The sequence below is a fragment of the Sapajus apella genome, unplaced genomic scaffold, assembly GCF_009761245.1.
Source record: "Sapajus apella isolate SASKATOON/1434 unplaced genomic scaffold, GSC_monkey_1.0 scaffold52, whole genome shotgun sequence".
Lineage (NCBI taxonomy): Eukaryota > Metazoa > Chordata > Mammalia > Primates > Cebidae > Sapajus > Sapajus apella.
The window spans coordinates 1,230,455-1,242,707 of NW_022436992.1; positions in this window are offsets into that span (position 1 = coordinate 1,230,455).

A 12,253-nucleotide genomic window follows, 5' to 3' on the forward strand; every position below is an offset into this window, starting at 1 on the left:
ATAAAGAATCCACGCAAAGGAAACCCCTACACAAATAAATTCAGGGAGTTTAATATTCTATGGAGTTCAAGGTCGATAAAAATATGTCAAAAGCATGACAAGTACAAGGTGATAAGAAAGGAAATTCCTTCCTGTGTGAACACCGCCACCTCTTTTCTTCACTCTGGCTTCCCACTGTCTCTGCTGATTTCCCTGATGGCTCTGTCCACCCCAGTTGCCAGACCTTCATGTCACTGCATCAGCCTCCCAGTTAGACAGATCTGACTCACAGGAGCCCAGCAGGAGCCTCTGGGTTCCCACAGTGTTCAAGTTGACATGAGGTAAAGAGGTGTAATTTAGCGTTCAATCTCTCATCCGTGAGAATTTCCGCTTTGTCAATGAAAAGTCAAACATGCATTTTATTAAAAAATTATGTTTCCGATGGCAAGTAATTTTCAAAGAAGTACTCTTTCTGAGTCTTCAAATCACTCTCTTATCTGATTTTTTTTTCCTTAGAGCCCATGTTTGCTTATTTTATATTATTTTTTAGTTAACTAATGCTTTAGGGAAGAGCTATCCTGAGATCTATCATTTACAGAATTGTAGGGGATATGTTTCCCCTGTTTCCAGCCACGGGGTGCTGCAGCTTCTTCCCTCTTCTTATCTGGACTGAGAGGCAATTTTGATGAGTACTGCTCCTGGCCCAGATACTGGGGCCTGACCTGGTGTCCCCCAGAGGAACTTTGCTGGACTCAGATGGACCTCCCCTGCTTTCTCTCTCACAAGTTCTCTGAGGATAGGCGTATCGGCTCATCATTTTATGTATGTGGTGCGTGAACCTTCATGGAACATATCCCAGAATGCAGTGTACCATAGTCAGATTTATATCTGAGTCCTTTTTTTAAAGTTGGGGCTGAATGGAAATAGAGATGCTGCTGTGTGGTAGGTGGGGGGAGTGGCAGGGCGCTGCTCAGAAGAAAGTCCCCTTTGTGTGGTAGGTGACGCACTCTCAGGATGTGTCCACGGGAGCAGGTGGTGGGGATGAGGTAAGGCAGGTATCTGCATTTCAGTGTGTTTCTTGACAAGGTGGTCATTAGAAATTCTCCAGACTGTGTCATGCAGGTTTCTTGTATCTCTGAATTCAGTACTTTTGCTAGTTTTTCTTTCTTGTTCTATATCTTCTTAGGTATTAAAATACAGTGGTGAGATAAGATAAAGGAAGCAATATTAGTCTACTACTATCTTAGAGTACAATACTCTACTATAAATTTTTTTTACTTTGGTTGGTCTGGAATTCTTTATCACTCACCACCTGCTAAACATTGACATAAGGTAATCTGCTACTTAGCTTATTTTTGGAACTGCCTGTTCAGAAAAGCTTTGAACACACATCAAGTTTGTTGTTAAAATGTACCTGGGATTTTTTTACAAATACATATATATTAAAATGGCTCATGTGCAGTCATTCTTGACTACTAGATCAGCATCTGGATATCAATATTTGAGGGAGATCTTGTTTCTCAGAAACTAGACATGCACCGGTTTGTGGATGATAAAGATTTGTTTTTTTCCACATGGACATTCTGCTGCCTTCTTTCTGCTTATCTCCCAACCTCTGCCTGTGAATTAGGCAGCACATTACAATAATTACAAACAGCCTCTGGCTTATCCTGACCTCTTCTAACATGGCTCAGCCTTCAGATGTCTGAATGTTTCTTAGAGATACTTTTATTTATACATTATTTCAATGTGGTTGAAAATCAAGGCCACTGGGCACGGTGGCTCAGGTTTGCAATCCTAGCACTTTGGGAGGCTGAGGCAGGTAGATTATCTGAGCTCAGGAATTTGAGACCAGCCTAGGCAACATGGTGAAACCCTGTATCTACTAAAATGCATAAAAGAAAGAAAAAAGAAAATTAGCCATGCAGGGCGGCATGCACCTGTAGTTCCAGCTACTTGGGAGGCTGAGGCATGAGAATCGCTTGAATCAGGGAGACAGAGGTTGTAGTGAGCTGAGATTGTGCCACTGTACTCTAGCCTGGATGACAGAGTAAGACTCTGTCTCAAAGAAAAATAAAATAAAATAAAAAAGAAAACAAAGGCCATTCACTAAACAGAGGATGTTTTGCTCTAGATAATTACAGAGCACAGGCAGATTGGAGTGTTTATCAGCTATGAGACCTTTGCAATTGATCTATTATGATGTAACACATTTTGGGTAGATGATTTTTAAACATTTGTGCCCCTGGGCTCAGGCCTTTTATCACAAATTTGCTCCTTTCTGGTATTATACATGCTCAATTGAAAGCTACATAATCCTTGGGTGTGAGGTAGTTTTATTCTGGAAAAGCTCTCTTAGATTTTATTATATACCAGCTTATTTATCCTCTAAGTAAAAATGAGCCAAGCATCCAAGGATCTATTAAGCACCTTCACATTGGTTCATTCAAATCCACAGGCTTTCAGGCATTAACCCATCCCCAAAACAAGCTTCATGAAATGGCTCATCAGATGCCTGGCAACAGAGGAAGCCATCTGGTGAAGGGTGAATTGTGATTATAACCCATACAGATTTGCCATCTCATCAGCAACAACACTGTCATCTCCCTTGCCCCTGTAATCGGTCGTGAAAGCCAAGGGACAAAAATTAAACATAAACAGAGCTGACCCTCAGGTTTTGCTGGGCACCTTTTTTTCCCTTTCTTAAGTTGGGAACATCCAATTACACTCATCTCTGAGGTTAGAATGATTTACCTTGTGGAAATCCCCTTCATCATTGAAGACAAATCTTGCTCAGTTAACTATTTCCCAGCTGCTGGGCAGCTGAAATATTCAGGGCCACCATTATATCTACCCTCAACAAAAAGCTCCCATGTCTGAAGACAAGGCAGTACAACAGGAATCCTGCGGAGCAAATCCTGCAAAGCTCATTTAGTGGACTTCCAGGCATTTCCATGCCCACAGGAAATTGCAAGAACCATAAAGCCATGCTGAGGAGCATATGACATCAGGCACATGTCGTGCTGATTTCACCAGAGCTCTGTTCAGATCTCTTGCGGTGCCATTCTTGTGAAAACACTGTTCCAGTCACATGGCTGAGCAGTGTGCAGATGAACTAGTCTTCCTAATCTTGGCTGCACACTAGGTCTCACAGTTGAGGCTGTTGTCTCATGTGGTTCAGCCAATGTTAACTACTCCAAGCCCGGTTAGCAGACCAGCAGCAGAAGTGTCATCTTGTTAGAAATATAGAATCTCAGCCCGACCTAGACTTTCTGAATCAAAATCTGCCTTCTTATAAGATTGCCAGGGGATATGTATGAACATTGCCATTTGAGAATCATGTAAGTAAAGTACAGCCTCCCAGAACATGCGACCTATTGAAATCGTTAGGAGAGCCTAGGCTTACAACATTAGAGTAGAACTTAGAAATTTCTATTTAAAACAAATGTTCAAGGTGCTTTATATTGTGACCTGGCAGAAGCCCATGGACAGCACCATAGACCAGACCCAAATGTCCTTAATAATAAGAACCACCTGGAGGAGGAGGCTTATTTTCTTAAAAAATCCTATGCTTGGCTTAATAACCAGGTGAGGGTTGATCTGTGCAGCAAACCATGGTGGCGCACATTTACCTGTGTTACAAACCTGCACATCCTGCACATGTACCCCAGAGCTTAAAACAAAAAAGTTGAAGAAAAAAAAATTCTAGGCCACTTCCCAGAAATTCTATTTCAACTGGAGCTTCAGGTAAGATATGAGAATTTGTACTTACTCCCCACACACACATGCACACATACAGTGATTCTTGAAAAATTCAGGAAACACAGGAGTGGTCTATAGCAGTGACTCTTCTATGTTGTGGTGCAACAGCATTACCTGGGGAGACTACTAAATGTATTGATTCTTGGAACCTTTGAAAATAAGTGAAGACCACCCAAATAGGGACAAACAATAGCTATTTATTCAGAGCTTGTTACAGCAAGGAAGTCAGCCACTATTCACTTGCGTTTGGCAGAAACACAGAGGCAGGCAGGGAAATGTAAAAGCTTTATAGTGAGCAAAAGGGAAGGGTTCAAGTGTGCCCTGATTGGAGGGTATTGGCAGGGGCATACCATAGATGGTCTAACTAAAAGTAGAGCATCCCATGGGATTGGTTAGGGGTACGTATTTGGCTTTCTCCAGTCGGTCCTAAGTTGGAAGGAACATATACATTAGGGAAGCTAACCAAATCCTGGCCATTTTGGGCTGATTGCAATAGAGGCTGCGGTTTGGTTTCCTGGATTGGTTACCACAGAGGATGTGGGTCAGAGTTCTATTTTTATGTAGGTGTGGCCATTGTCCATTTGTATATTCAGTCTCTCAACATCTACCCCAGAATTGTTAATTAAAAACAATGTGGTAAGGCTTGGACACCAACATTTTTAATAAGCTCCCTGAGTTCTCAAATTTGTGAGCCACCCATCTAAAGATATCCTGAGTTTTTGCTAACCGCCCTACTACAGTTTCAAAGGTGTCAGGCAGTTTTTACCCAACTCTGACTACCACACACCATTTGAAACAAGAACTTCACAGTCAGAGGGGACTTCTTGGCAGCTTCCCACCATTTATACACATACCCCATGGGTGGTCAGTATGATATCTGAATGCTAGGGTTGTCAGGGATCTTACTTTGGGATGAAACAGGGGAGAAGAATTGAAATACAGACATCAAGATGCCTTTCAATAAATCTCATCTAAAGACCAGAATAAAAACGAGGAGTTGAATATGAACAAAGAGTTCTCAACTAGATAATCACATCAGAATTTCATAGACAATAATTGTAATCAGATAGAATCATCCATGTGGAAGGATGTGTAGTAGTAAGAAGCCACCTTGTTGACTGTGATATTTCTCTGTACCCCTTTGTTGAGAACCACTGATGTAGAGAATGTGATAATTCAGGGGTTGCAAACTCCAACATCCACATGAGCCATGAGGGTAACATAAATCGGTAGCGTAGCTGGGAACCTTAAGCTGTCTTCTTTTGACATAGACCTAACGTGTTTGTTTATTAAGCAAATGGGTATATTTTTCACTTCCACAAGTAAACATGTTCTCTCATTTACCTTGGGGGAAAAGTTTTCAATCTGCCTTTCATTTTCTGACTTTCGAGATATAATTTTTAAAGATTACTGAGAAAATCTGCAGCAACCTTGTCATTATAGCATTGCTTACAAATGAGGTGTTAGCATAGGACCCAGTTCATGCTAAGGACACCACAGTGTTCTCCAACCAAGCACACACCAAGAGCAGGACCATATGAGCCCTACCTAACCTCCATCTCCATCCACAGTTCATCATTTCCATAGTGGAACTTAACCTTGCTACACATGTCATTAGAAAGTAAAGATACCAAAGAGATCTGCACACGGCTTCCCTTCCAATGATGAGTTCAATCTCTCTCCTTTCTTTTCCTCTTTAATTCATAAAACCTAGTAGTTAGGCAGCCTAAGCAGGGAAAGTATGGGAGTGGGAAGTAACTGGTCCCTTGTCAACAATCACTGGGGTAGCTACGTTGTTTATTTCTTAAATTTAGTTAAAAATGGATATAGTCAGCAGTTTCTAATTCCTCTCTGGGTTAAAGAAAAAATGGTGTTTGCATTTTTACTTTTCCAAGAGTTTTCAGCTTGGAATCAACTGACACACATTTGGGTCAAAATTGAAGGGTTGTTGATTTGGGAGTCAGAAAGAAAAAGTAGATAAATTTTAAAATACTTTCATAAAATTTTTCTACTAAAGATGTAGAAATTACTGAAGATTTTTAGCCTTCAGAATCATCAGAGTCAAGCAAAAGTGAGCTGGAAAAGGTAGAGGTAGGTGGCTTGAGATTAATGATTTTTAGTGGGACACATAATTAAAATTGATATTTTAGGTGAATGGGTTGATTCACTTAAGCAATACTTTGGCAGGTAATACCTTTTAAAAAATATCACTGATGCAGATCTGAATAATGGTGTCAATTAAATCAGTTTTCTCAGTAGCAATATATAAGTTAGAACCTCTCTCCACCAACCTTCATGGAAATTTTTGGAAGCATTCTCCTCGACAGCACCATCTCCTTTTGTTGACCATTTCTGTAATGCAGTTGTGTAAGTTGCATGGTGCAACCCAAGGACGGATACTACCTCCAACACCAATGAAACCAGAGGTCAGGGGAACTACAATTCTGAAACTAAGTGATGCATAACAAAAAACTGATTGCCTGAAAAGGCAAAATTAGGAAAAAGGAAAAAGTTAAAACGTTTAATATGCTTTACCCAGGAATTGTCTGCTCTGAAAAATGACATGTAATACATTCCTTAATTATAAAATAAAACATGGAGTATAACATTTTTATGAGTAGTAAATTAGGTTGTTTTCATCTTCACTAAGAATCGAATAAATATCTATATGTAAAAAGTACTTTGTATGCTTCCATGAAGTTTGAGTGTGGTTTCACGTGATCACTCCAGCCAATAATCATTCAAGGCCTCAGCAATCATGGGCAAACCCATGCCTCTTCATTACTAAGCATTGAAAAGGGTGAGCCAGTGAAGAATACAATAAGGCAATTTTTAGATTCATTTATGGTTATGAGCATTGATTTAACAAATAAAAGCTTAAAATTTAATGGGCCTGAAAAATGAAAAGATGTGTGTAAGAACTTTCAGAAACTGTGAGAAAAGAATGGTAATGAAACTGTAAAGGGGAGACCAAATTGATTAGAATAAAATAACACAGAGATGGGCTGAAGACACTAAGGAACAATTGGAATGAGAAGAACCACAAAATGGGGAGTGCCTAATCAGAAAGAGAACCAGAAATGAATATCAACGAGGAGCTGTAATCAACATGGGAGAGCAAACAAGAAAAGACGGGCTGGGAGAGCAAGCCTTGAGGGGAAGCTGGAGAATGTTCTATCACGTGTATTTTACATTTCAAAATCTCATAGAAATATGCTTTTCTTATCCAAAAGAAGAGTTTCCTATTTGCTTCACTTTTTCAAGGATCATCTCGTCACAAAGACTTTTGAAGAGATATGCTGAAGCCTGTAATTAGCCCTCCACTCTGGTGTTTTGATAAGTACCGGCATTGCTTCCCTTAACAGTCGTAACTGAGAAGAAAATGTTATTTGATTGCACAATGAAATTAGACATATGTATATACAAACTTAAATATAATTTGCCAATATGTTATCAATGGCTACCAAGTTCAGTTAGAGAGGGTTATTGACACCAGGGAAAGCTAATGTAAATTTATCTGAAGGGGTGACAAATTATAACCCCCCTGTGGCATCTCATGAAGAGTCTCACTGTGGTCTGGGTTAACTTTTCTCATGATTCTTCTCTCTTGTTATTCACTGTTTTCCACCCAGATTCCACTGGGCTTCAACGTTTTGAAGCTCATTCTCTGTGACTTCTTCTCACTTTTTTGTCATGATTTTGCCTGAGTTCTCCTCTCCTCTAGCAGCCACTTAGATTCATAACCTATGGAGGCTCGCAATCTTGTCCATAGACTAATTTTCCAACCTTAAGCAGAGCCATTAATGGTAATAAAACTTCATACTTAAATAAACTTTTTTTCAGAAATTTGAAAATAAAATTCCAAATTTGTGTTTTGATTCTTTCTCTTGGTTATACAGTTAAGACCGATTATTCCCTGTAGCTATGGAGAGCTGCAAATCATCCTTTACTCCCAAACACTTCTCATTCAAGTTAGATCAAAAATTCCAGATTCTGCCCTCCTCTGCTGCAACTTCCAGGTCACTTTTCCATTGACACAGGAAACACAGAAAGTAGGAATAATGCAAAAAGCAACCTACTTTCCTGTGTCTGTGCATAAAGCATAAAGGATTAACGTTCAAAACAAAATGGTGAAATTATTGAGCTTGTATTGGGGTTCTGCTCACTTGCTGGCTTCTACTCTTTTTCCTAGAAACCTACTTCCAGGTGATGTTCTTAGGCCACTTCTGGTTGTGCTGAGGATCCTGCCCAGACCTGCTTCCTCCTGCAGAATCCCATGTGTCAATCCTAGTCCTCCTTCCACCATTTAAGGGAAAAAAGTGCTCCAGACATGATATCATCTGATATAGTGATTATTTATAAGCTATTGATGCCTGAAGTCTCTCAAAGGTGTTTCAGATTCAAAGGTATCTTACTCCAGAAAAGTTTAGGGCCAATTAATGAAATACTCTTTTGGGGAAGACAAAGAGACCTTTTCTGATCCCCTCTAATAACTGATGCAACTGAAAATGTCCTGTGTTTATACCAATCCTTTAGTCAGTGTGCTTGCATCTAGAGTAGGTATAAAATCTTCCTTACGCATCTTAGGCCACCCTTGGAGGCTTCCTTTACTGACTCGCTCTACCAACAACCATTAGGATCTTTCCTCCAGCATAGAGGTGACCTTGTACCATGTTCATTAATTCACGTGGTCACTCCCATTTTCTGACCCCCTGTCCCATGTCAAGACAATATAAGGCACTAAGAATGGAATGATAATAAGAATAGTTTCTGTTCCCAAGGACCTTATTTTATAAGTGAATGAGCCAAGTGTGAAAACAAATAATTATTGCAATGCACTAAGTATAGTAATGGGGCTTGGATGAGGGCTTGATTCTGCCTGGAGAGATCAGGGAAGTCTTTCCTGAAGAGCTCTCCATTGCCTGCTTCATCCTTATCTGTTTTGTTTACGTCATGTTGTCTTCCCAAGTAGATTATAAACTGTCATATTTTCACACGATAAATGCTTATCTACTTATTGAATAACCATAACTAAACACAACTTTGCCCAACTTTTCACTAATCACCTCTTGAGGATCAAAAGTACAGCCGTGGAGGGCATAACCCAAAGGGCTATGACTTCCAATCGAATCCTTGCACATTTAGTGATTAATTTTGATGACTCCCCATGCTGCCAATACGTACTCCACCCACACTATCCACCACACACACACCATGCACGTGCACATACGTTACGCTGACATGCTGGAATGTTTAACAATCTGAAAATGAGCAAATTGTGTCTCAGGACTAAATAAGTAAAGCCAGCCCTCATCAAGTCATCAGCATTTGCCCCATACAATTCCCCCAGGGGGTGGCTCTCCAGCAATTGTCATAAACAGAATGGAGGTCATTAAAGCTTGGCAAAACCTAATAACGTATCTAATTATAGGTTTGAAATCGCAGAACCAAGCAGTAACTACAGGGCATGCTGAGTTTAGTTACTTCTGAACACACTTTATTGCTTTGCTTGGGTAAATCATTCCACATACTTAAAAAGAAGTGGAGATTTTTTGCATCATCTCCAGAGGGGCAGTCGGTAGGACAGCATCCTCGGGCAGAAATAGAGTTTTGAAGTTTTCTAAATGGACTCTTTAATACAGTTGAACAAAAAGTGCAGCCCTTACCAGCAGGCAAAACTAATCTTGAGGTCATCTGGAAAGAGTATCTGACAATTTACATTTATCTGATAAATTTGTCTTCTCTTCAAGTTCTTACCAGCCAAGAGGGAGCTGCCAATACTTCCTTAAATTACTGGGGCAAATTGGGTAATTTGGTGACTAGGAAAGAAAATAAACAAAATCATGGCTATGGTTTCAGTTTGTACTTTGTTTCTAGGAAAAAAAATACATATTTTATACGTGCGCGTGTTTTGTTCCATGGTTTAAAAATTAGATCGGAACAAAAAATCTTATAAACAATGATTGTGTAGCTGTTATACAATATAAGACGTGCAAAGTTAAACACATTTTCAAGACGTATTGATTGGCCTTGTTTTTTTTTTTCTTTTTATTAATAAAGCAAGGAACATACCACTTAGAGCAATCATATTGGTATAAATATAAAAATGCATAATTTGTTATTCTTTTCTATCAAAATAAGATTGGGTGGTCTTCCCTATAGTGAGTGCACATAGATTATTGGTAAATTGAATGTTTTTTAAATACATAAAAATAATTATTTTCAAAAAAATTTTTATTATCTTGTAAGACAAATTATTTTATTAGTTTTCTTCTCCAAAATGTTATTGGACATTCTTGCCCTTTGATTCCTTCAGAAAGTCTAAGTAAATATGTCAAATTTCTGAAATCTCCCTTTAGAATTTTGACTAAAAAGTATAATAGATATAATTTGGTGAACACTGTGAATTTTATAAAATTAAACTTTTTCATTCAGGTATATGTTGTACTTTTAATTCTTTTTGTTTCTTTGTTTTTGTTTTCAATTTTACTTACACAAGTTCTATATAATTCTAACTATGCTTATTTCTAAGTATTATGATTTTATATTTGAATTATTCTCTTAGTAATCAGTCTACTGATACTGTACTGCCATCATTGCTAAGGGGAAATGTTAACCATGGTAAATAAATTCTTCTATATGAATAAATAATTTCACATAGAAATGGCCATGTGAGAAGCAGTTTGGAAAGATTTCCCTGTGAGTTCTGACTTGGAGTGTTTTTTGACATCACCATTGTGTTTATTTTCGTGTGTGTGTGTGTGTGTGTGTGTGTGTGTGTGTGCATGCGTCTTGCTTCTCTCTCCTTGTCATTGTATTCTCCACAGGGTTTTTCTCCTGACATTCACGTACGCCCCACTCCATCCATCTTAGCTTTTATAGAAAATCACTGCCCATGTCTTTGAGATGCATTCTTGGAATACCCAGAGCAAATGTTGTTTACACCCTAAAGTCTTTGTTTAAAATAAGACAATTCAAACATAACCTCCAGATTTGTGGAAATCCAATCATCCACTTTTATGAGCTATAATCATAAACAGATGAAAACTTATTCATATAATTTAATATATACTCATAGGTAAGATTTGTTTGTAATTTTCTTTTTTGCTATTTATGGTTTTGTTCTTAGATAATGCTGGTTTCATAACATAGATTGTGCACATGACTGTCATTTTCTAAACTCTGAAACAATTTGAATAGTATGGTAGATGTTAAGCCCTTGGAAGTCTGAATTGACTTCTCATGAAAAGTTATCTATAAGTTGTACTTTGACACCTGTTCCAATTCCTCTCTGTTTATGCATTCAAGTTGTTGAATGTCTGCCCTCTGCCAAAAACCATATTTGGTATGTTTCAGTTCCTACTTATCCTTGATTCAATCTGGAGTAATTATTTTGTCCCAGAGACTCATCAGTTTCATTGAGATATTTCAAATTGAGTGAAGTTATACAAAATCATCTTTTATAAATTTTGAATCTCTAATTTTGATGTTCATGTTTTCACTTTTCTTTTTGATGAGACTTGTCATATTTGTATATTCTATTGCTTATATGTAGAGAATTTGTCTTGAATATCTCAATGCTGCTTTTACCCTCCATTTTTAAGCGTATCAGCTTCTGATCTTATTATTTACATTTTTCTTGTATCTTTATATTTATTTTCTAATTTTTTAATCCATAGTAATTATTTTAATAATGAAAGTATTTATAGCAATAAATTTATCTTTGGTAACTGCTCTGGCTACATTTTCACACATGTTTATATGTAACGTTCTATGTTTTTATTTTGTAAATAGTTTATAATTGTGGTTTTTATATTTTTATTGTAAGCTTAAAATATATTCAGTCATTTTATACATCACAAAAGAAACAGTCTTTTTATACAAAGCCTGTGTTGTCTTCTGGCTTTGAATAAAAACCACTAGTCACTTTAAATACTTTATAATTTATGTGATTAAAATTAAGGCATAGATATTTATTAATGGAATACATCCAACCTAAATTTTATTTTTAAGAGTCTTTATCCTCTTAGACTGATTTTTTTTTGTCTAATTGTGTTCACAAATTAAGTTTTATTCATCTTTTTATTCTCTAAGACCTGTATAGTGACAGGAACATAATAGGTTTGGATAAATTTTATTAAACACATAAAGGTAGTCTATAGAAGATGTCATTTTCAGGACAAGAAATAATAATCTACTCTAGGAATCTGAGTAACCACTAGAAATCTCTGTGTTCTATTAATCTAAACTGTAGCTATTGCAAGCAACAGAAATGAAAATGGGTTTGAATAAATGGGGGGAATTAGGGTGAGGTACGGGGGTTAACAGGTCCTAGGCAAACATAACAGGATCACAAACAATGTTGTCAGGATCTGTTGTTCTTGCTCCATCTTTTGAATCTGCTTTCTTGTCTGCTGGAGTTCTTAACGCCCTCTGCTCATGTCAGGAAAGATGTCAATAGTAGCTACCAGCATATGGGACTTACCAGCTGGCAATCCCAAGAAATAATATA